Source organism: Prionailurus viverrinus, chromosome A3 (assembly GCF_022837055.1).
Source record: "Prionailurus viverrinus isolate Anna chromosome A3, UM_Priviv_1.0, whole genome shotgun sequence".
Lineage (NCBI taxonomy): Eukaryota > Metazoa > Chordata > Mammalia > Carnivora > Felidae > Prionailurus > Prionailurus viverrinus.
Genome location: NC_062563.1, coordinates 44,874,605 through 44,900,893, shown reverse-complemented (window position 1 = coordinate 44,900,893; position 26,289 = coordinate 44,874,605). Strand labels below are relative to the sequence as shown.

The 26,289-nt window shown below is 42.4% G+C and overlaps 1 protein-coding gene across 1 annotated transcript in view; it reads right to left on the bottom strand.

Moving 5' to 3' along the window:
• Positions 1 to 21,906: 21,906 nt before the first annotated feature.
• The window catches only part of SLC24A3 (solute carrier family 24 member 3), a 489,601-nt gene continuing 485,218 nt past the window's right edge, over positions 21,907 to 26,289 (bottom strand). Inside the window, exon 18 of the transcript XR_007151199.1 lies at positions 21,907 to 21,920. The gene's annotated coding sequence lies outside the window, so the exon portion shown is untranslated. The remainder of the gene's footprint in view (positions 21,921 to 26,289) is intronic.

Genomic DNA, 26,289 nt, shown 5'->3' with positions numbered 1-26,289 from the left:
AAGGAGGCCAAGGAGTGCTGGTGTCTGGTGTGGAGAGTAGAATTGAATAGTGGGGTGGTCAGAGTAGGCCTGGTTGGGAAGGTGGGATTTGAGCAAGGACCTGGAGGAGGTGCATTAAGGTCAAAGGCTCTGAGGTGGTAGGTGGACACTCATGAGGATCTGAGCAGGCGGTGACAGGATCTGATCTATATTGTTGGAAGACTTAGTTTGATGCTGTATGGAGAGCCGGCTGTGCGCACAAGTTAGGAGCTATTGACATACTCTAGGCTGGAGAGAAAGGTTACACAGAGCAGAGTTACAGAGTGCACACATAGAGAAGTACTTGGACTCTTATTTATTTTGAAGGTAGAACTGTCAGAAATTCCTAAGAGGTTGAATATGTTGGCAAAAGGGAGAGGTGGGCCAAGGCGCACCTGGCTTCATATCTCTCCCTCTTCAGTCCCTTCTGCCCCCAAAGGATTCAATTTTATATACAAAGCTCCCCAAGTAAATATTCTCCCCCTGTCTCTGTTTCACTCAACCTCTTGAAAAGTTTCTTCATCTCGTGTACATTACCCCATGGATGGCCCTACAGGCCCAATCTGTTTTAAAACTTGGAGCTCATTTGGCTCTGTCCTCCCTCAGGAAAACCTCTTTTACTGTAGAGATGGATTTGGAGATTATTCACTCAAAACTATCTACTGAGTAGCTACTATGTGCCAAGTTCTATTGTAGGCGGTGGGGCTAGAGCAGTAAACTGAACACACAAACTGCTGTGCTCTCATGGAACTCACATTCTAATGGGGAGACAGAGACAATAAACCAGACAAGGTTGATGATACCTGCCATGGTGAAAAATTAACTCAAAAAGAGAAGGAGGGTGGTGGGGAGGCTACAATTTAAAACAGGTGGTCAGGGGCACCTGAGTGGCTCAGTTGGTTAAGCATCCTAGTCTTGATCTCTGCTCAGGTCATGATCTCACGGTTCGTGGGATTGAGCCCCAGGTCTGGCTCTGCACTGACAGTGCAGAGCCTGCTTGGGATACTCTGTCTCTCTCTGCCTCCCCTTCCTCTCTCTCTCTCTCTCTCTCTCTCAAAATAAATAAATAAACATTAAAAAAAAGAAAATTTAAAAAAATAAAAGAGGTGGTCAGAGAAAACTCCAAGAAAAAAAAAATTAAGACAAAAACTTTGGACCCTCTCATGGACTTACCTCACATTTGGCAGGTTTGATTTCCTACCCCAGGGTCCTTGGAGTCTGAAGTGACCACTCCAGTCAGCTGCAGAGATCACAGTGCTCTGGGGCATTTTGGTCAGTAGAGGACCAGCTAGCCAAAAAAATGTCACTTGTAATGAAGTTATTTTTCCTCTAAAGTAAACCAAGCAGCATTGGTTCTGCAAGCATTGCCCGGAGCTGGCAACTCAGCAATTTCTGTTCTCTGTGGTAGAAGTAGAGGTGTCTTATGCACATAAAATGACTTGAAAAGAGTGTGTGTGTGTGTGTGTGTGTGTGTGTGTGTATGTTTGGTCTGGGTCTGAGCTGTAGAATAACCATCATAATAATTATGGCAATTCTTTATTCATTGGTGTGCATTGGAACTGGGTGACATTACTTCGGTCCATGCCCATAGCCACCCTGGGAGTCAAGTAGAGAGTATCCCTGGATAGTTAACTAATTCCTAGTGTTAGGAATTACATAGTAGTTAGATGGTAGTTAGAACTTCCCATCTCCGTCTCCAAAGATGCAGTGCATGTAGAGGGAGGTGGGTCCTCACAGAAGAGGGCATTTGGCAGGGGTACATATTTTATTTACATTCTTACTTATATGTTTGTTTACTTAAATCTGAAAGAAAGTCAGTGATTATCCCTGGAGTGTAGGATTATTGGGACTTTAACTTTTCAAGTTGTAGGTCTGTAAACTGAATGTTTAAAATGGTATATTACTTTGTGAATCAAAATAGCATTAATATTATATATAAAATTATATACACAGTACAAGTGTAAAGGCAAATGTACATAGAATTACCTAATATTTTAATTTTTCTTTGACCTTATTATTTAGACCAATTAAAAATTTCCAAGTGTTGAGGTTTGTTTTTGTTCTTTAAATTTTTGTTATTAATTTCCAGATTTATTGCATTGTGGGCAAAGAATGTAGTTTATATAATTTCTGCTCTTTGAAATTAATAGAGGCTTTGTTTGTGACCTAGTATATGATCTATTTTGAAAAATATTTCTGTATCAGAAAAGAAGGCATGTTAAACACCCCCACAACCAGTTCTATAATGAGCATATAGTAGTTGTTGAAAACTGTTTATTGGTGAACCTGAACACCAACTAACTAAATGGTAATTCATCTTTTATATTTATTCTAATTCATGATGTCATTTATTTTTACTATCTCATTTGCCAGTCTCCTAATTTATATCCTGCCTTTTCCCTACTCCCCTTCTAGGATATAATAGACTTAGGGCAGATGTGTTAAGATCTTCCATTTCAATTGGGGTTCTGATGTTTTTCTCAAAATTTACAATTCTGGGGTGCTTGGGTAGCTCAGTTTGGTTGAGTGTCCAACTCTTGATTTCAGCTCAGGTCATGATTCCAGGGTCGTGGGATTGAGCCCTGCGTTGGGCTCTGTGCTGAGCATGGAGTCTGCTTAGGATTCTCTGTCTCCCCCTGCCCCTCTCCCCTGCTTGCTCTCTCTTGCTCTCAAAAAAAAAAAAAAAAGAGGAAGAAAAAGAATTTACAATTCTTTTTACATTTACAATACAATCTATTACAATTTACAATTATTTGTATTCTAGCACTTTCATGCTAGATCCACACTGTGGATCATGTAGCTATCAGTATAATAAACCTCCTTTGCCCCATTCAATGTGCCTTGATTTATTCAGAAATTCCAATCACGACCTCTGTTTTCTTTGTGTTTGCAGTCAACCAATGCATTTTTGTCTATCCTCTATTTTAGACATTTCTGCATCATTTTATTGTAGATGAATCCTTTTGGAGCAACATATGCCATAATTGAATTTTATTTTTAAACCCACCTGGTAAATTTGGTTTAATTTCTGTCACCTTGTTTTATGCTTTTTGGGTTTTATAAAACCATGCCATTGCCTAAGTTCTATGCTTTTTTTGATTAAAATAACTAAACTCTATCTCTTTATATAGTCTCCTGTATTTGAAAAGTATACTTCTTGTTTTAACCATAGTGGTTCATTCTCTAATTATTCAACACATGAATCTTAGTTATTTACTGGGTGTCAGGCACTCTTCTAAACACTGTGACTATATGATAAGACAGATAAAATCTTTCTCTCAAGGTGCTTGCCATCTAATGGAGGGGGACAAACAATAAACATACGAACACATAAAAATGAAGATATACAGGGCATGATACGTGCCATAAAAACATGCCAAAGTAATGGGAGAGTTGCTCAAGGACTTACATTGTTTGGGTGATCAGAGAAGACCTCCCTGACAAGGCTACATGTCAGCTGAGACTAATGACAAAAGAGGGACGAGTCAGATGAATTTCTGGGAAGGAATGTTCCAGTCTAAGTAAGAAGGAACAGCCAGAACCAAGGTGCTAAGGTGAGCTTCAAGGAGCAGGGAGGAGGCTATCAGGCTGGAGTTAGGGGCTTAGGGACAGTTGGAGAGGGTTTCAGATGGAAATGGCTCAATCTGGTTTCCATTCTTCTGGTAAGTGACCAGAAGGCATCCATGCGAGAAAAGGATGGAAGAGGGGAGACAGCAACGAATGGGAGGAGACTACCAAGGTAGCTTTGCAGTCACTGGGCGAGGGGCTGTGAACAATGTGGAGATGGTGATTAGACAGGGACTGAGACAGAGGTAAGCAGGTGGACTCCAGGTATGCTGTTGAAAAGGCTGAGATCATGTCATTCTAGGGGCATCTGGGTGGCTCAGCCGGTTAAGCATCTGATTCCTGATTTTGGCTCAGGTCATGATCTCACGGTTTCTAGATTGAGCCCCATGTCGGGCTCCACACTGAATGTATAGCCTGCTTGGGATTCTCTCTCTCCACCCCTCCCATGTTTGCACACCCTCTCTCTCTCAAAATGAATAAATAATCTTAGAAAAAGAGAACACATCACTCCAAAATAATCCATTTGACATACTAATTGGAGCTAAAGGCACTTGAAAGACAAAGGAGCAAGAAGGATGCTCTGACCTCCCCCTTTTTTCCTGAAAGCAGGACAATGCAGAATTCCCATGTGAAAGCCGCCCTCCAGGGACCAGGAGGAAAAGCACACTGTCATCATCAGAGATGGGGAGTTGAGGCCAAGAAGAATCTATACAGACCACCTCGTGAAAACAGCCTTCTCTTCCTTTTCAACTCCCCCTATTTCACAATCACTGCTGTTTGTTCAACCTAAATGCATATGAACATTTAGACCTAACCACTTTGGGGGGCATCATTTTCCTGTGAATGCTTTTTTGTAAGTGTAAAATAGAATGTGTATGCTTTTTTCTTGTTGATCTGTCTGATGTTGACTTAATTCTTCGGCCCAGCCAGAGATTCTAACAGGATAGAGGATAAGTTTGCCTCCCCTATGCTATGAAGGTAGGGCCTACTGGGTATGCTCTGCTACATATCCCTCCTGTATTACATTTGGATACAATTAGGTTACATTTTCTTTTTTTTTTCAATATATGAAATTTATTGTCAAATTGGTTTCCATACAACACCCAGTGCTCATCCCAAAAGGTGCCCTCCTCAATACCCATCACCCACCCTCCCCTCCCTCCCACCCCCCATCAACCCTCAGTTTGTTCTCAGTTTTTAAGAGTCTCTTATGCTTTGGCTCTCTCCCACTCTAACCTCTTTTTTTTTTTTCCTTCCCCTCCTCCATGGGTTTCTGTTAAGTTTCTCAGGATCCACATAAGAGTGAAAACATATGGTATCTGTCTTTCTCTGTATGGCTTATTTCACTTAGCATCACACTCTCCAGTTCCATCCACATTGCTACAAAGGGCCATATTTCGTTCTTTCTCATTGTCATGTAGTACTCCATTGTGTATATAAACCACAATTTCTTTATCCATTCATCAGTTGATGGACATTTAGGCTCTTTCCATAATTTGGCTATTGTTGAGAGTGCTGCTATAAACATTGGGGTACAAGTGCCCCTATGCATCAGTACTCCTGTATCCCTTGGGTAAATTCCTAGCAGTGCTATTGCTGGGTCATAGGGTAGGTCTATTTTTAATTTTCTGAGGAACCTCCACACTGCTTTCCAGAGTGGCTGCACCAATTTGCATTCCCACCAACAGTGCAAGAGGGTTCCCATTTCTCCACATCCTGTCCAGCATCTATAGTCTCCTGATTTGTTCATTTTGGCCACTCTGACTGGTGTGAGGTGATATCTGAGTGTGGTTTTGATTTGTATTTCAATTAGGTTACATTTTCGTTGTTCCTCCACTGCCACCAACCTATGCCAAGCCACCATCATCACTACGCTAGGCAGGAAGCTTTCTGCCTGGAATCTGGCATCCACTCCTGCCCCCTACTGGTTATCCTACACATAGCAGGTAGAATGGTGTATTTAGAAGGGAAATTGGATCCTATCACTCTCCTGCTCACTCTTCTTGCTACCCACTATTCTTAGAAGAAATCCAAAAATCTTTCCCATGGCTTGCAGAGTCCTCCCACTCTGACCCCAGCCCTCTTTAACCCCATCTCCTGCCAGTTAACTTCCAGCTTTCCCTTTGTTCCCTGAACACACTGAACCTGATCCAGCGCCAGAACCTCTGCCCTAGCTGTTTTCTCTCTGGTCCTTTGCATATCTGCACCTCTAGTACAGAACACCCTTTTGGAGACTTTATATGCCTGAAGATATTTTTATTATGTCCTCACAGTTCAGCAACAGTCTGGCTAGTTATAAAGTTCTAGGTTCACAGTTCTATTTATTAACACCTCAAAAATCTAATTCCATTGAGCTTAAGATTGGTGTTGAGAAGTCTGAGGTCAATTTAAGTCTTCCTCCGTTGCGAGCAAGAAGCAAGAAAGCAAAGGCAATCTGCTTTGGTAATCTGGAAGCTTAAAAATCATAGTTTTGCCTTCAGTGTTTCTAATTCTACTATAACGGAGGGATCCAAGAATTTTTTCTTGTCTACAGTATTCTTGGTGCCCTTTATATCTGCAGACTATCATCTTTTTTTAATTCTAGGGAATTCAAGGACATTATTTAAAGTCTTTCCTCCTCTCCTTGTGGCTCTCCTATGACCTGGCTCTGCATGTTGATTTCTGTCTTCCATTCCTTTTAACTTCCTCATTTTCCTCAGCTGCCTTCTCAGAGAGGTCCTGGATCACCTCTTCCTACACATTGGTTCTTGGGCTATATCTGTCTGTTCTTTAACCCACCTATCATTTTCTATATTAAAATAGTCTCTCACATCTAATATCCCCACTTGTTTCCTTTTCGTGTGATCCTTGATTCTTTTTTCATATGGCTAATTTCTTCCCCCACGTTCTTAATATGTTTATCATGATTATTTAAAATTTTTTGGCATGACCATTTCAGTAATTCTGCTTCAGGTGGTATATGTTGTTATACTTTTGCCCTTTTGTGGCAGTTGTACTCCTCAGGCACACAATATTTTGGCCTGAGAGCCCATGACATTCTGAGGGTACTGACTATTCTAACTGTTCTGTGTATTGGATAAAGGTCAAAGGTTAGCTCCAGGCTTTATTGCTTCTCAGGAGTTTAAGGATATGTGTACTGTTTTTCTCTTACCACATAACAAATGACCACAAATATGCTAGCTTCAAACAGCATCCATTTATCATCATGCAGTTTCCATGGGTCAAGAGTCTGGGTACAGCTTGGCTGGGTTCTGTCCCCTAGGGTCTCACAAGGCTACAATTCAGGGATCGGCCAGGGCTGTGGCCTCAGCTGAGACCTTTGAACTCTTATCTGAGTTCACTTCTAAGCTCCTGTGGTTGTTGGCAGAATTCACTTCCTTGCAGCTGCGTGACTGGGCTCTCAGTTCTGCAGAAATAAATTAAGACCAACCAAGTGAGAATAAAAGTAGAGGCCATCCATTCAGAGCTTGCTAAAGAAAGGGAGTTGGCCACTATTATTTGTGTTCAGTGGAGACCCAGATGCAGGTAGAGGAGTTGGAAAGATTTGTAGTGGGAAAAGGGAAGGGGCTTCAGGTCAGGTGTGCCCTGTTTGCAGTCTGTTGGCCTGGGGAAGCTGGAGGTGAGCTAACTAGCAGCCAGCGTCCTATGTGACTGGTCAGGAGTGCATATTTGGCTATCTCTGATTGGTTCCAAGGTGGAAACTGGAACAAAATTAGGAAGCTGCCAGTTATGAATCAAGTTCTGGTCATTTCGGACCAATCATTACAGGAGTTATTGGATTCCTGGACCAGTTGCTAGAGATGGTAATCTGATTTCTTACAAGTCTGCCTTATAAATAGTGGTTGGCTTCCTGGGCTGGTTACTGTAAATTCTGAGTTGGTTTCCTGGACCGGATGCTGCAGGCTGTGGGCCACAGTTTTATTTCTACACTCAGTCTGGCCATTGTCCATTTCTGTGTGTGTGTGTGTGTGTGTGTGTGTTGCCATCGTCCATTTGTATATTCAGTCTTCCTGGAGACTGTCTGCAGCTCCCTGGCACGTGGCCCTCTCCACAGACAATTCACAACATGGCACTTTGTGTCTTCAGGGTCAGCAGAGAGTGTCCCTCACTCTAATGCACTGTGGTAAGATATAAATGATATAGATAGATATAGATATAGATATAGATATAGATATAGATATAATGTCACAGAAATAAGAACCTGTCACATTCTATTGGCTAGAAGCAAATCACAGGTCCTGCCCAAACTGAAAAGGAGAAGATTATAGCACATAACTCCAGTATGGAGATCATGGGGCATTTTGCATCCCCCATGGAGTCTTCCTACTGCGGTAGGAAAAGATGAGCCCTGTGAACAGCTCCCCAGGCCCTGAAAAACAGCTGCTGGTCTCTACCGTCTACTGGCTTCCTCCCTGCTCAGGGTTTCACCTTTAAACCAGTAGGAGAAGCAACACTGGGAGAAAGCCATTTTCCCTTTGCTATGCTTCATGGCCCTGGAGTCTAGAAGAAATGCCCTAGGACCATTGGTCCCTGTGTCCCTCTTTACACTAACGCCTCACCTTAGTGTCACCTTACACTTCCCCTGTGTCCCTCTTTACACTAACGCCTCACCTTAGCAGGCTTTTGTGCTGCCCTGTTAATCTCTAAAACCTGTATCCAGACTTTGTGGCTGATTTCTGTATGGGGCTTCCACTGCTTCCTCTGTGGGCGGCACCCTTTAGCTCCAGCCCCTGCTACATCTCTCACCTAATCCTCTTTTGGCATTAATGCTGTGTTACATGCCCGGGCAAGTGGGTGTCAGCCCTGGCTGTACATTACAATCACCGGAGAGTTTTCTACAATCCTAATGCTCTGGTCTCACCCCCCACCTATTAAATTAGGGTCTCTAGAGTGGAATGAGCCATAAGCAGCTTTTTAGCTACCAGGTGATTCTAATATGTAGCCCAGGTTCTAGAAGGGTCACTGTTCTAAAATCGGCAGCCTTTAACTCAGTTCTTAGCCTTGCTGCACATTGGAATCACTGGGAAGATTTAAAAAAAAAAAAAAAAACACCGATGCTCAGGCCCCCATCTCGAGAGATCTGATGTAATTAATGTGCAGTGTGGCCAGGGCTTTGGGACTTTTAAAAGCTTCCCAGGTGATGCCAGCACACAGCTGAGGATGAGGGCCACTGATTCTATGTCCAGATATCAAGCTGCTTGCAGGGAAAGGGCCTTTCCTTCCTCCTGGTAAGGAAAGGGGCAGGTGCCCAGTTTCAGTGTAATTAATAAAAGGTGATGGCCAGAGCAAAAGGATCTGTATTGCTTTTGTTCCAAAAGTTGAAAATAATCAAGAATGTGAATCCAAAGATCGACCAGATTCCTTGCTTTTAGGAACGTTTTCCAAACGAACAGTTGAAATTTCCCTTTGCTACCACATTTTGCATGTGTTTTGATTTTATAAGCAGTATGAAGAGGCCAGTCTTCAAATCCTCTGTCTGGTAAGTCAGTTTGAGTCTCTAAAGCAGTTCCCAATTGTACAGTGAGATCACTGTAGACTGGTGTTGCCAAAGGAGGCAGCCCAGAAAAGTTGAAACGTGAGCTGGAGGCTGAGCGGAGACTCAGCTAGGCTGGAGCAGAGAGAGGGACACAAGGCCAAAGGTGTGGAGCAGGAATGGTGCGCACGGCATCTGGAGCAACAGACGACATAACTCAGCAGATGTAGGAGAGGAGGGGTTGCACAGAGGACAAACCTTTGCTGACTACCTCTGGGTTAGAACTTTTTCCTCCATCATCTCTATCAGATACGTTTTTACATATGCATTCTTGTGCATTCTGCTCTGCATTCATAATTCAGTCTTCCACACCTTGGTTACAGGTTGATTCTAAAGTCTGAACAACAATAAACCACATTAACATCACTATAACCAGGGTTTACTCTGCAGCCTCATAATGGGCTAAGATTTACTTTCCTTCTCCATGAACCAAACGTCACCTATGACATTTAAAGGAAGATGTTTCTAGCATCAAAGTCAAATGAATCTTCTTCTTGCCCCCCTTCCATTCCTGAAAATAATGATTATGCTATATTTCAGCTGACTTCATATTTGGACCTTTATTTCCTTACATGGTTCTTTCCCTCCCTAGGTTTCTAATTTTCCCTCCCTCCCTCCTTCCTTCCTCCCTCCCTTTTTCCTTCCCTCCCTTTCCTTTTTATTTTTTATTGTTTGTGTTGTCAACAGAGCACATTTACCATCACAGATCTTCAGAAATATCCAGACTTTCAATTACACCAACTGCTCCAAGGAATCCACTTTCTCTGTGAAAACATGCTTTCAGAGACTTCCGCAGTTCTGCTCTGGTCTGAGCTGGTTATTTTCTAGATCTGTTGGGAACTACAGTTCCAAGTCTCTTTCTCTCTGTACTTCTCCAGTAGGTCCACTGTTTTCTAGATCTCAGGTCCTTCTTTGTTTTTTGCCCTCATTTTATCTCAGGAAGGGCTCCGGAAGGCTAACTTTCAGAATCTGTGTATGTCTGAAGACATATTTATTTTGCCCTAGTGATTAATTGATATTTTCATTAACACTGACAATTTAGGCTCAAAATAGTTTCTCCTCTTCAAATGAAGGCATTTGTTCATTGTGATCTACCATCTGGCATTGTCGAAAAGAGATCTAACCAATGCCATTAGTCTGAATCTCCTTCTCCTAAAAATTGATCTGGTTTTCTTTTCCTCTGCAAAATTTTCTTTATCTTCCAATTTGTAAAATTATGGGAATATGTCTGGGGCTGGATCTTTCATTCATTGCTTTGTTTTATCCATCATTATCCCTAATCTGCTTTTGTCTTCATTAAATTTATCATTGGCTCAAATTTTCTGATGAAGGTCATACAGATCCTCTTTGTTGTCATAGATTTAATTCCTTTTGCACCCCTTTACTTTCCTTTTAGGGGGGTGTGGGGAGGGGAGGGACATAAATGTGCATGATTAGTCTGCCATGTGGGACTCTACTTTCAGAAATGTTATTTGGATATTATAGGAAAGGAGGACCCTGGAATACAGAAGGTCTTGGGGGTCCTTGACTTACATCATGGGGAAACTGGCTTTCATAGTGGTCATTGGTGGCCTGAAGAAGTAACATCAGGTGTCTTTGTGGGACTCTACTTTCAGAAATGTTATTTGGATATTATAGGAAAGGAGGACCCTGGAATACAGAAGGTCTTGGGGGTCCTTGACTTACATCATGGGGAAACTGGCTTTCATAGTGGTCATTGGTGGCCTGAAGAAGTAACATCAGGTGTCTTTCATGTATTCTGCTCTTAAGCAAGCTATGACACCACTTTTCTAGTGAATAGAAATGATTGGAAATATTTCAAAATCTTCTGGACTGTTTCCATCAGCCCATGTTTATTCGAAGTATTAAGTGAAGGATGGAAATAGTGATTGGACAAGTCTATATGTTGTGCTGTGCTCACCACAAGGGCAGACCACTTGTCACCATACAATGCTATTATAATACCATTGACTATATTCCCTGTGCTCTGCCTTTCATCCCTGTGCTTATTCATTCCATAATGGAAGCCTGTACCTCCCACTGGCCTTTGCCCATTTTGCCCATCCCCGCATCCCCTCCCCTCTGGTAACATCAGCTTGTTCTCTGTATTTATGGGTGTGCTTCTGCTTTTGTTTGTTTGTTTAGTTGCTATATGAGCTCTAAGTGTCCAGTACTTCTGGAATGATGCTGGTCAGTGGACACATCTGACAATTCTTATATACCAGTGTGCTTTGTCTTTGGCACATAAAATGCACTCTGAACCTAAAGATGATGTTACTTATCTGAATTAAGAATCAGTCCAGGATGGTTCTGATTGGGCATCATGTAAGTGTAAGCCTTCTGAAGGCAAGGTGTAAATGCCTTGCTCCCTGGTAAGTCCAGACTGTGATCAGGAGGAATCAAAGGTTCCCTATGATATAGAATGATGACACCCAAAAGTAGAAGGAACTCTGCATATTCTCTTCAACAAAGTGGGAAGAGTCAGAGTCCTTTGCTCAACATGATATGAGATGAAAAGATATATCTATGAGGAGATAGAGTCCCATGGACCTAAGACAGATCCATGGGATTATCACACCTCCCAGATGGCAGCACAGACCTGCCTGAATCAATGGGAAAAAAAAAAGCAGAGACAAAGAGCACATCTCAGCAGATGCCAGAGTGAATAAAAATGCCACCCTGGGCTGGATGTCTCCAGAACATAACCCCAAGCCTGCTGATTGGGGCAGTGATGGCAGAGCCTGGGATTGACTACTGCTTCGTTTCCCTCACTGGTCTCCTATGAGGACAGGTCTGGCATGTTTGTGTCTCAGAGAATCACATCTGCCAGGCTCTTCTTTTGCTGATCTCCAAAAACATGGCTAATGAAGGCAAATCATTGCTGAGGACAATGGTTCTCTCAAGGTAAAAGCCCTGTTGGGTTGATGTTTGGTGCACAGCATAGTGATAAAAGGCCATTGGTGACCATCCCATTCATCCTGAGGTTTTGGATACCATCCCACTCTGGTCCCAGGTTCAGCCTCTGTCCCTTCCACAGGAGCTCTGGCTGCTTATCTCTCTTGGAGGTGATGTTTCATAGGGAGAACCCTCTTCTATCTTCTGCTCACCCTCTGGCTGGGGCTCTCAGCCCACCTACGTAAGCTGCAAATGGGAGCAGAAGCTGTACAAGTCTTTGTCTCTTATATGCACCTCATCCCCATTAGACAGTATCTCCCACCCCTACCCCCAGCATTTGGTGTCTAAGTCTCATCCCATAAACCCGTGGTCAACCACTACTTCTGGCAGAATCACGGATGCATCTGTTCCTATCTTTAGGACTTGGTGGGGAGGGTTGTATATGTAGGTGCTGGGCAATGATCCTGTGGCCTTGACATCTCTACATGCCACCTGGAATGGATGTCCCATAGCAACATTGTTTCAGAGGTGGCAAAATTGGAAGAGTCCTATTTGTCCTGTTTGTACTATGGCCCTACCTGGGAAAGGACCCAGAGAATTTAAACAGCTCTGTGCAATTTTCCCTCATTACCAATAATTACAACTTTTTCCTATAACTGGTCAAGATCCAATCAAAGAGACCTAGTGTGCTTACAAACTTGGTATTATTTTCATGTTGCTATCTGAATCATCATGGAATTGGCTTCCTAGGGCAGCCATAACAAATGACTACAAGCTGGGTGGCTGCAAGCAACAGTTATGTACTCTGGGGGCCAGTTATGGCTCTGGGGGCCAGAAGTCCAAAAGTAATCTGGGTTGGTTGCTTCTTGGGGGCTCAAGAGAGAATCCATTCCATGACAATCTCTCAGCTTCCTGGAGACTGTTGGTAGTCCTTGGCATTTCTTGGCTTGTGGCAACATAACTCCAGCTGTGGCTCTGTGGTCACACGGCATTCTTCCTGTGTGTCTGTGTCCAAATTTCCCTCTTATCAGGACACCAGTCATTGGATTAGGGCCCACGTGAATCCAATATGGTCTCATGTTAACTTGTTAATAACTGTGAAGATTCTCTCCAAATAAGCTCACATTCGTAGGTAGGACTTGAACATAGGTTTTGGGGATGGGGGTGGGTGTGTGTGTGTGGGGAGACACAGTTGAATCAATAATTGTCAAAGTAAATTGAAAGATAATTCAGATAGTAAAATGTGATGAATCTTGTTCTTAGTGTAGAGAAATTTCCTTAGGTTTACCAATAGCCACAAACTTTTCGAATACTGGAAGACCGGTTTATGAATATTTAGATTTCTAAAAAAAATGGAAAAATACACGCTCCCACCTCTCCCAAGCTCCCAATTAATGCATCCAAGTGGAGAGACAGTGATAAACACAATAGTCCTTTACAATAAATGGCAAAAACAAATATAGAGAAATCATATTCACATAAAAATGAAATATTAGTTTATCTCTTTTAAAAAGACAAACCACAGTTTGTCTCTTATTTCGGCTTACTTTTGAGTGAAAAATTTATTTGAGAAGATAATAATATTTGAGAATAGACTTTTACTTTCATAATTCTTTGATTTCTTTCTTTTTTTAAAACTGTAGAGTCCCCCACAAATAGAAAGTAACACTAAATCACATAAGCATTTCAATTTTACACTGTTTCATGCATGTATTACACTCAGAGAGAGAACTTTTTTTAACTTTTTTAAAAATTTATTTTGAGAGAGAGAGAGGGCATGCACACATGAGTGGGAGGGGCAGAGAGAGAGAAAATCCCAAGCAGGTTCCATGCTGTCAGCACAGAGCCCAACGCAGGGCTCGAATCCATGAACTGTGGGATCATGACCTGAGCTGAAGTCAAGAGCCAGACACTTAAACGACTGTGCCACCTGGGTGCCCCAGAGAGAGAACTTTTAATTCAACCCAGTACAACATTCCTGCTTCATTTCTCACTGGCCCATAGAACATGCCCAGCTGAGTGTTTCCTGCTATGCTTTCTCACCGCCTTGAATGAAATGTGGGCACTGCTGAGTAGGGAAAAAGACATGTGTGCAGGTGAGAGGAATCTAGCTAGTGTTTTAAGTTCCTTTGAATTAATACCATGTTTGGGGGAAGGACTAAGGAGCATTTTAGGAAGGGGAAAGCAATGCTTTTAATGAAAATGCTAGGACACCAGAGGAATTTCAGGCCTGTTTAGCTGAATCACTTGTGAACAGGCATGTAAAAATGAGTGATTTCAATGGAAACCAACTGGCGTTCCATGAAATTATCCAGCACTTGGAAATAAGGCCAAGAGAGGGTTAGGGTTAAGGCTAGCTTGTTCTTTCAATGCCATACATACTGCAACATTGTTCAACACATCCACTCAGGAATTCATCATGGAGTAATAATTAAGGGAATGCACCTCTGTTCAACTATTATTGATTAAGGGCTCAGAATGTTAACTTGTGGGTCTTGTTTGAGAGAGGTAAATAACTTCCCTCAGACAAAAAAGATCACCATAGGTTATGGTCTGGTTGCCCTGGCGCTCATGAGCCAGTCTTGTATCTAGCACTTTGGGTATAGCTACAAGTCCCCAGATCTACTCCCACACTTAGGACCAGCTACCCTCTTACTGGGTCCTCTGTTAGTGAGTTAATACTTCTTCAACCTATATTTATTCCCTTATTTTATTTTTTCAGGAGAGTAATTTTTAAAAGCTTTTGGAATAGATACTTTGACACATGTTTGGACTTTTTACCTGTACCCTCGTTTTTGGCGGTGGAATATAAGAAGTTATTTGTCAAATTGCCAGTGGTGAGTTTTCTCGTGCAAGGACATTGTAGGTCCTGGGAGGAGGCCACGGATCAAATCTCCTCAAATGCTTTGCTCTTTTATGTGGGCAGAATCACATCAAATGCCAGAATAAAATACCTCATTTGTTTTCATCTTGTGCTTATTTGCAAATGAAATTCTGTAATGATAGCTTTTAAAAAATAGCTTTTGTATAAAGAGGGGAGGAGGTGAGATGAATGTTAATATCAAATAATTGAATCTGATTTCTAGGGCACTTGGGATGGTCTGAAGAGCTGTGAGAGAGGCATTTAAAACCAATTCCCAGGTGTTTAGTTTCATATTTGGATTGGGGGTAGTGAGGAAACGAGTATGGGACAGGAGGTCCCACAGGCAAGGAAAATTCAACCCTAAGGAAAGTTTAGGGGCTGTTGGTGCTAAATATCCAGATTTTGGCCTGAATAACTGCAAGTAAATGACTCTCATGAGCTGCGGAAGGACGAATTTTATTCTCGTTTACACCATGAGGACTACAGGCCACCACCAACACAACAGATGACTGTTGGTGCTCCCCTGGGTGAAGCAATCATCCCAACCTCCCGTGCCCTGTGGGCTGAGTCATCTGAGACTCCACTTCCTGGCTGTGCTGGCTCCTGGCTTCGAACCTTACCGCTATCCAGCTGGGGCCCAATTTTCATTTCAAAAATTACAGCCTAAATGTCCTTCCGGTGGGACCTGTCCCCACATTTATTACAGAAAATTGCTGTTACATAAACCACTCTCCTCCTTGTTCTATTTTCTGCCCCTTTTTGCTAAATGCAATGACTTTGTTAGTTGAGTTTTTTTTTTTAATAGCTTCAAAGGAGAAATCTCTCCTCTTGCCAGTGAAGCAAATCTTGTGGGACTTCAGAAGGTAAAAAGTAGAATCAGTACCCAATTTCATTAGAGGAAGAAGACAGGCCTGTTTAGTCAATCAGTACAATGCAGGAATTTCCAATATTAACAAGATATCTGGCAGTACATCCACTGTGAGTCCCATACCTAAAGAGTAGGGTGAATTTTTTTAATTTTTGAGAGGCAGAGAGTGAGCAAGCAGGGAAGGGACAGAGAGAGAGGGAGACACAGAATCTGAAGCAGACTCCAGGTTCTGAGCTGTCATCCAAGAGCAGGGCTTGAACCCACAAACCATGAGATCATGACCTGAGTGGAAGTCAGATGCTCAACCAACTCAGCCACCCAGGTGCCCCAAAAGAGTAGGGTGAATTTAAAGATGACGTGAGATACCCCCTGAGTTAGATTTTGGCCTTCCCATTGAATTCTCTGTAGTACTCCTTTACCTTTACTCACCTCCTGCCCCTCACAGCTTACTGGAACTAAAACATAACTCTTGTCCTCCAAATTTACCAATTCATCCCCAGCTGCAAATGTTTTGTTCTCTATATAATCTGTGCTTATCCCCAGTTGGCAATTCTTTTTTTCAATATATATATAGAGAGAGGGGTGGGGAAGGGCAGAGAGCTAGGGGGAGAGAGAGAATCCCAAGCAGGCTCCCTGCTGATGTGGGGCTTGAACTCACAAACAATGAGATCATGGTCTGAGCTGAAATCAAGAGTTGGAGGCTTAATGGACTGAGCTGCCCAGGTGCTCCTCCCAGTTGACAATTCTTATCGCATACACTGATACCAGTGACAATATAGAGGGTATTTGTGCAAATGGCTATGAGTCTTCTGGAGGGCAGAGCAGATGTCTATGTGCAGAGCATCTCAAACTCGTACTTACACTTCTCAATGTTTGTACAAATCACCTGGGACCTGTTTAAACGCAGGTTCTGATTCAGAAGGTCTGGGTGGGGCCTGAGATCCTACATCTCTAATCAGCCACCAATGCTGCTGCTCCTGCTGGCCCAACAACCAGGCTTTGAGAATGGCTGCTCTAAGGCATACCTCCTGTTTCAGGACAGCGGGACTCACAACCAAGGGCAAAGCCGAAGAGGCACCTTCTCTATTATATGGAAGAAATCATGATCTTTGTCTGCCAAGTTGGCCCCTTAATAATTTCCTACCTGCTCTGACCTATACTGCAACCACTAATTATATGTGGCTCTTACAATGCAAATTAATCAAACATTTTATTCCTGGTTGCACAAGCCACCTTTCAAGTGCTCAACAGCTACATGAGTCCAACAGCTACCCTATTGGATGGCAAAGATATAGGCCATTTCTATCCCTACAGAAAAGTTCTATCTGACAATGCTATTCCATAAGAATTCTAAAAAATTCTTTCTAGTCAAAGATGCTAGTTCAAGGTCCACCGACACTTTGAGTAGCAAAAACCTAAGGAACACATAGCATTTCTTTTTGGATATGCACAGTGTCACAAATCGTCTGACTATACTTCCGTGGACCCTGGTTCTGAACCATGGACACATGTAGAAACACCTGACAGTCCAAAACATGTAACCAGATAACCCCAATCAGAATTATGGGAGACGGGGGTGGGCTAGGTATGGTAGTCTTAAATGCACCCCAGGGGATTCTAACGTGGGACCATGGTGAGGAGTCTCTCTCTGCCTTAGGTCGGAGTTTGATGCCATTACCTGCACTGACACACACAGTGAGGAGGGTTAGGAAAAATGCACAACTCTCCACACAGAGAGGGTTAGGATGTAGGGGCTGCCTCTGAACAGCCAGCAGATTCTTTGGTTCCGTCTACTCACAGATTTTTTTAGTGCCACCATTTCAGGCGACGTCTCCGACAAGACTAAAGCTTTAAAAATTACTATTATTTTAAAATTCTAATAGGGACTAAGAAGCCTGGGCATCTGGCCAGTGGAATTAAGACAGGGACTGTGAGAACAAGCCCCAAGTGAAATGTACTTGGGGCGCTTTCTGTTTGCTATTATTGTGAAACCACTTCTCTTACAGAGCAGAAGCAGGATGCGGCCCAATGTCTGTACAACCTGGACCTAAAGCTGAAGACCTCGGCTCCAAAAAACACCAATAAGCTGTCCGAGTTGCCTGCCAATATCGACCAATCAGGACGAGACCCTTCCAACCAATCAGAACAAAGCACTTTGCCCCTTTCCCTTACTAGCACGTGTTCCCAACCTGGGAACCTGAGTGGGAATTTTCTGTTTATACGCAGGGCGTCAGCTTTGTCTGGAGAGACCTCTGTTTGCTCTGGCTCCTTTCACCTTTCAGAGATGAGATGCAGCCCCAATAAAGCCTTTGACTTTGGGGTTTGGTCTTGTTTCTGTCATTATCAGGTCCAAGAATTGGACTCCAGTAGCAGAGTTCTCATGCAAGAAGGGATGTTTTGCAGCCATTGAGGGTAGATTGAGCATCCTTTTGACATTTCTTTGCTTCCACAGGCCCCAAACTGACACCTGCCTCGTTTACAGAAGTAGAGTGGGGGAAGTATAGTTTGTTTATGTTAACACATTTCTTACACCCATCAGTATCTCTTTAAAGATACTCTCGTGTATCTGTTGCCCCATTAACATGCCTCTCACTGGAACACGGATGGTGCTGGGCTTGGGAGGCCCATGAAAATGGTGAAAACAGTCACAGTTAACCAGTTTCATCTTTAGTTGGATTTTTCTGTCCAACTGGTGCCTACCCGGATGTCAGGGATAAATTAGGGTTGCTTGTAAGGTTTTCAATTCTCTATGCTAGATGCGTGAATTAAGAAAATACATGTTGTCAAGATTTGAAAGCAAAGTGTCCTGGTTTCTGTGTTATGTTCACATGACAACATTCAGATAAATGGACAGGGAGTGTGGAAAGAACTGTATAGGAACAGCACCAATTATGACAGAGAGTTAGGCCTTTCAAATGAACTGTCATTTGTCCTGCAATAATGACACAATCGTGTATCTGAGCTGAGTCTCACAACCATGTACCCCAACACATCTCTGGAGGATCCACTCCTTTAATATTTTGCCTGGAACCCCTTAAGTCCATTCCTTGGGCAGTTGGCCATCTGCTACCACAGGAATGATCTTTTATCGGTTGAAAATACCCTGGGGACTGGACCTATTTGTACCTGTGTAATCCAGGCTTATCAATTCAAAAATAAGGCCCAAGACATGTTGAGAGCCCCTAGTCATGTGTACTTTCCACATGTGACCTCAGCAGACTATGTGAGGCTAGTCTTCTGAGTTGCAAATCTCCCTCAGCCATTTTATACCCTGTCAAGCTGGGCCACCACAAACACATTTTATGGCCCACCTCCAAAAAAATGTCCAGAGATCTCCTTAGTAAGCTGCTGATATAATATTTACTAATAGATTGTACATATATATATATATATGTGTGTGTGTGTATATATATATATAACCATATATAACCAAGGTTTTCTCTGGGGGAAAACTGCCAAAATTTAGTAAGTATTGAACCAAGCACTATTTTCCCCAACGGAAAGCATGCCGGGGGTGCAGAGATAGCTATTCCCCCAGTCTCAACCCCTCCCAGCCCTAATAAGCATGTGTGGCATTAAGCACTTTTGCCTTGTGATGCTACCTGATTTTGTCATCGTGCTACATCAAAAAATGAATTGTAAGTGTAAGCACAGACAAAAAAGTGACTCTGACCTTCTGATGGTCATAAGACCTATAAGAAAATGAATAACCTATAATCACAATGATTGCACTGTTTTCTTCATTCTATTTATTGTAACTATTTATTTAAAATAGGCTCTGTCCCCAGATTGACTTACATGCACAAGGGAAGTCAACTATGTGAGGAGTTCTCCAACTCTGATGTGTGTTAAAATGACCTCATTAAAGATGCCTGGCCTCCTCTCCAGGCCAGGAGACTGTCTGAGGTTGGGCACATTCCACCAGCCCTACTGGAAAGTTCTGATACATGTCATGTACTCAGAACCACTCATCATGGCTTGGCTTGGCTGCCATGGCTTCCTCTAGCCCAGCAGGTCCCTGCATCCTGTGGAACTCCTTGTTCTCCCAGACGGTAAATGCTTGGGAATTTTTTTCGGAGGTCCAGAACTCACACTACATTTGATGCCCAGAAAGGATAAACGTATTTCCATCTGTTGCCACAAAAAGGAGAAATGCCATTGTTCCTTTAAAATGGATGTGTTTTTAGTCTCTGAAACCCTAAAAATTCTTTCTGGGCATGACAAGGGATGAGCCTTTGTCAAAGACATTTGATTTTTCTAATAGGCGCTGTCCAAATTATATACATTAAAAAAAATTCCCAACAACAGTAAAGATGGAATTCTAATTACAGGGGAACCGCAGTATCCAGAATAACTTGCAAACTCTTTTATTTAAAAACTCATGCCAAGCTTGCTGTCTTTCCATAACATATATATTGATTTCAACAGGGAAATCATGTTTTCTCTGATCTAAATTAATAGAATGTCTGAGGGGCGCCTGGGTGGCTCAGTTGGTCAAGTGTCCGACTTCGGCTCAGGTCACAATCTCACAGTCTGTGGGTTCGAGCCCCTTGTCTGGTTCTGTGCTAACAGTTCAGAGCCTGGAGCCTACTTTGGATTCTGTGTGTCCCTCTCTCCCTGCCCCTCCTCCACTCATGCTCTGACTCTCTCTCTCTCTCTCTCTCTCAAAAATCAATAAAACATTAAAAATTTTTGAATTAATAGAACTTTTGAGCTGGCGGGGACCTCACTGACCATGAAATCATGCAATCACAGTCATTTGGGAGAAATTCAGATGTCCATGTGACGGGCCGGGCCAGGACTTCTGCCCTTGGGTCTAGACCTTGCTGGCTCCTCTGAATTATGGCTTTCACAGGAAGAAGGATACTATTATGGCCACCATGTCATTATCTAGAGTTTGAGAGTTGGGTTAGAAATGTTCCCTGTTTTTAGACATGGGGATACAATGCACAACATATGGAATGTAGTTAATAATATGTAACAACTTTTTACGATGACAGATGATAGCTATATTTATTGTGGTGATCATTTTGTAATGTATATATAATATGTATGTATGTGTGTATATATACATTATATATATATAATCACTATGTTGCATGCCTGAAACTAATATAATTTGTATGTCAACTACAATTCAATTTTTATTTTTTTTTATTATTATTTTTTAATGTTTACTTATTTTTGAGACAGAGAGAGACAGAGCATGAACAGGGGAGGGTCAGAGAGAGGGAGACACAGATTCTGAAGCAGGCTTCAGGCTCCAAGTTGTCAGCACAGAGTCCAACGCGGGGCTCGAACTCACAGACTATGAGATCATGATCTGAGCCGAAGTCGGATGCTTAATCGAGCCACCCAGGTGCCCCTACAGTTCAATTTTTAAAAAAGGAAATGTTCCCAGTTTTTATTCCATGTATCACAGAGTCTGTGGTTATGCAGGTAAACATAACCTGTGGTTATGCTTTGACCTCCCCTCCCTGTTCTGGGGTCTTCTGCTGGTGTACATCACATCATTGCTCAGTTAGCAATGAGAACCTCTGAGAAGCCCATGTCTGGCTGCCTTCAAGCCAGCAGAAGGGAGAAGTGGGGCCAGACTGTGACGTGAAGAAATGCTAGATGGACAGTCAGGACCATTGACAGTTGGGAAGGCCAGGATAAGAAAGAGGAACCAGGAAGTATTTGAGATGGGTCCTGATTATTTTCCAGACCACTGAGTCACAAATGGGAACTCTCAGAAGTAATGGTGATACATGACATTGATTTCCCTGATGAGGTACAGGGGAAAGCTTACCACTCACCCTAAAAGGCTATCTTGTTCCAGGATTCATATAAAGTGTGAAACTTTCTGTGTAGCCAGTCAACCCATGTTAAAGTACTAAAGGAACATAATTTCTTTCTGAAACAAACACTAAAATAGAGTTTGAAATTTGGAATTATATTAGATTCCTTTTGGGAGTAATGTAAACAATTCTGTTACCATGTCCATCCAAAGCACATTAAAAACCAGTGCCTCCGATGGATTGTTTTGTTTCATTTATAACAGAGCTTTGCCTCATTTATAACAGATGAGTGAATTTCTTGGCATGGATCTCTTTTATAGATTCAAACTTCTTTTTCCTCCTAAGACATGTTAATATTTAGGTGGCAGATTAAATTCTGCCTAGATGTGTAAAGAGCTGCCTCCATTACTGAGGGGTCTTTGCATTCAGGAAATGGGAAACCTCACATTCAGCTGTAATATGACACGGGCTCTCGCATTAGCCATGCTACCCTCAGGAGCATGCTTCATGATTGGTGATGCCCCTCTAGGAAGAGAGCCTGACTGTGGCTTCGTAGTGCACAGATTTAGGGAGTGAAATAGAACATCTCCTTGCTTTTGGGCAGACTGTCCCCCAAGCTGGTATAGGCTAGGCATAAAATGTTTTCTTTCTGGAAAGGAAGACTGCCCTTCTCCTTCCTTCCCCTCCTGATTATGCATACCAATATCTAAACCCACTTCCTGACTCTGAGCAAAACTTTCAGGATAGAAAAATGTGGCTTTCGGGGGCGCCTGGGTGGCGCAGTCGGTTAAGCATCCGACTTCAGCCAGGTCACGATCTCGCGGTCCATGAGTTCGAGCCCCGCGTCGGGCTCTGGGCTGATGGCTCGGAGCCTGGAGCCTGTTTCCGATTCTGTGTCTCCCTCTCTCTCTGCCCCTCCCCCGTTCATGCTCTGTCTCTCTCTGTCCCAAAAATAAATAAACGTTGAAAAAAAATTTTTTTTAAATAAAAAAGAAAAATGTGGCTTTCACCATGCCATTTTAGAGTGCAGTGTGTCCCCTGAGGTTCTTGTAGATAAGCCAAAAGCCCATGTCTGAATTAAGGTCTGGCCATAGGCACACACTAAACCTGCACCTGTCCCTCACCTGGGAGTCACCGTCATTTCCCATGTGGATGCTGACTGGGGTCACAGCCTGTGCATGCAGGTTTCTGTGCCCCAGGCAGGAGGTGTGTGGCTGGGGATGTTCTCTGGTTTCTTAGGAAAGAGTGTGAAATGGGGGTGTGGGATTGTTTGCAGGACTGGGGGCCTTGAAGGCCAACTCTGGTGTAAACTTTTTTTTTTCTGCACCATGACATCTTTGTCGGATACATTTGCATCAAAATAACCTTTTTAGATAAGAAAGTTAGCTGTACCTGGTTGTAATGTGTGAATTGGAATTCATGTAAAGGAAATTTCTCTTGTACTTACCATTAGTTTCTCTTGTTAAAGTATATAATTAAACCTTTTTCACCTTGAACGAATTGGTCATTGCCTGCGTCCATTTCTACTGAGCTAATAACTCCACCCAGAATCTTGGCTTTCCCTCATCTCATCTTAAATCATTAACTTTGATCTGGTTTGGTTTTATATTAAAAAATTTTTTTAATGTTTACTCATTTTGAGAGAGAGAGCGAGAGAGTGAGTGAGCACAAGTCGGGGAGGGGCAGAAAGAGAGGGAGAGAGAGAATCCCAAGCAGGCTCTGTGCTGTCAGTACAGAGCCCAACACGGGTCTTGATCTCACAAACTGTGAGATGATGACCTGAACCAAAATCAAGAGTCAGACACAAGCAACTGAGCCACCCAGGTGCCCCTGATCTGTTATCTTATAAAATTTTTTAATGTTTATTTATTTTTGAGAGAGAGACAGAGTGGGGGGGGTGCAGAGAGAGAGGGAGACACAGAATCCAAAGCAGGCTCCAGGCTCCAAGCTGTCAGCACAGAGTCCAACTGACCCACAGACCATGAGATCATGACCTGAGTCGAAGTAGGATGCTTAACTGAGCCACCTAGGCGCCCCAGGTTTGGTTTTAATTTAACAGTTGTTTTTGGCTGGGAACAAACATAGTATAGGATGACAGAGAATGTAGATTATGAAGAGTTGACCAAACTTCTTTTTCTACTTTAAGCCATGTGTAGATCTCAGTGGAAATAGAAAGAAAAACGAATTTTGAAAGAATGAAAGAAATAGTACATCTGTGTATGTGTGTGCACATGCGTGTGTTTTCCATAAGCTATATACCAGTGATATCAGTAGAGGCTGGAATAGGCTTTCTGGACAAAGGACATTATTTACACCAGTGACTCTCAAAGTGGGACTCAGACCTAGCAGTGGTAGCATCTGGGGGTTGGTGAGAAATGCAAATTCTTCGACCTACTGAACCAGAAATGTGTATTTTAATAAGTCTCCAGGTAATTCTAATGTATGCTTACATTTGGGAGACCTGGATTTTAGACAATGAGTAAATGCAGGTAAATGCATTTTCTCACACATGAAGTTGAATAGAGTAACATTTAAGCAACTGGAGGGAACAATTCAACGTGAGAAGACAATAAATTTTTACCTATTCTGGAGCTGGTTTTTCAGAAACCTGGAAAAGTTGACAAAATAAATCCCCCTGAAACTGAAGCAGCGGGCATTTTGGTTCCAATCCATTGGTGGTTAGAGAATTGATGGACGGAGCATCTGAATGTATCATCCTGCATCAAGCATGGAAGGGACATGAAACATCTGATTTATCCAGCAAAAAGAAAGATACAAAACTGAGTAGAGTACATTTTTTTTCTGCAAAAATTTAAAAGTATTGGTTTTATTGGTTTTCTGCTGAAAGCATCTTTGTGCACAGGTGCATCTCTTTTTAGCAATGACCTGTGGGCATGGCTCTGAATTCTTCCAAACAACTGCCAGGATCCTGAAATTTCTTGTCACACTTCATTCCAAATTTTGTATGTAGTTTTCTGGAAGCAGTTACTGTATTAATTGCCTCAACACACCAGAAGATGCGATATCACCAAATTCAGTGTTTGATAAGTAGGGTAAGTTTGAAGTTACATAAAGACGAAATGTATGTATATATGCATACATTTATGTAAGTTAATTGTAGCAGAAAAACCCTTACATGGCATATATACTAACACTGTCTTACTTTTTTATCTTTTTACTTTAGAGAGAGACCATGCAAGCAGCAGAGAGAGGCAGAGGAAGAGAGACAGAGAGAGAGAGACAGAGAGAGAGAGATCTGCTCCAGATCAGCAGCACCCAACATGGGGCTCGCCTGATGTGGGATTTGATCCCACAATCCTGCTCCATCATTGTCTTAAATCTTCCCTTCCCTCCTACCTGTTGCAAAAACAAAAACCAAAGCCAAAATGAGTAGTAATAACTATTCACTACATTAAAAATCTCAGGCCGCCTGGTCAGTTAAGTGCCCAACTCTTGGTTTCAGCTCAGGTCATGATCTCACGGTTCATGGGTTTGAGCCCCACGTAGGGCTCTACACTGGTAGGGCAGAGCCTGCTAGTGTTCTCTCTTCCTCTCTCTGCCCCTCTGCCACTCGCACTGTCTCTGTCTCTCTCAAAATAAACAAATAAACTTAAAAAAAATAAAATCTCTACAATTTGATAAGAGTGCTAAATTGAAGTTCAGTAAAAAATTAACAGGACTACTAGCCACACTTTATTAAGGAAATACATGTTCTGAGTGCAGCAGGGAGCCATCTGAGAGATTTTGGTGTTTTACTACTCTGCCCTGTGTTTCAAAACTAAGCAGAAAGCTCAGTGTGAAACTACTTCCGGGGGATCACATAATTTATCTTATGTATGGTGCTAATCTTCTGCTTGTCCATTGCTTCACTGCCTTTTTCAGCATCTCTTAGCGCCCCACATCTCTGGAGGATGATGCAATGGACACATGGTTTTTTATTTATCAGAGAAATGTTGGCTGAACCCACCCCATTCCTCAAGTTGTATCATAACAGACAGCTGGATATTTGGAAATTTTTCAAAGATCCACTGGATTGTTTTCACAGAGTTTTGGTGTCAGATAGATGGTGTGTGTGTGTGTGTGTGTGTTGAGAAGACATTGCAGAAAATATACAAGTAAACGAGACTCATAAATTAGTATGAGCCTACACAAAATTCAACATGAAAATGTTCCATCTACTTCAAAATAGCCGATTGAAACGGGTCAGAATAATTGGATAATTAGCCTGGACAGTTATACTATTTTGAAAAGCTGAAGATAAATAACTCTTAGAGCATAGCCACCACCAATTTTCCACTTCTAATTTCTCCCAACAACCTGAATACTTTCATGACCAGTTAGGTAAAGCTCTAAGACTACATTTTATTACATTTATTGCAAGTTGGATGTTATTCCTACTTTATGTACCACAATTGAAAACCATCTGGACCTTATGATTTTACCACCCCTCCCATCTCCTTCCCCCCATTTTTAAACATTCAGGCTTTTCTTTGAAGCCTGTGTACCTAAAGTGAATTCAGATTTGCTGCCTGAGATCTAGAGTCTCCAATCTCCAGCATTTCAAATTTATGACTGTAATCTATAAGCGTCTTTAGCAACAGACTTAGAAAAACATAATCCACGGACTTCACCCACCTATCCTCCAGCCAGATCTTTTTGGAGGTAGATAACAGACAGACATATGCCTAAAAAAGTGCACTACCCCTAAAAACATAGGGCTGATACTTTGCTTCGGAAGGGGGAAGAAACCATCTGGAAACTCTCA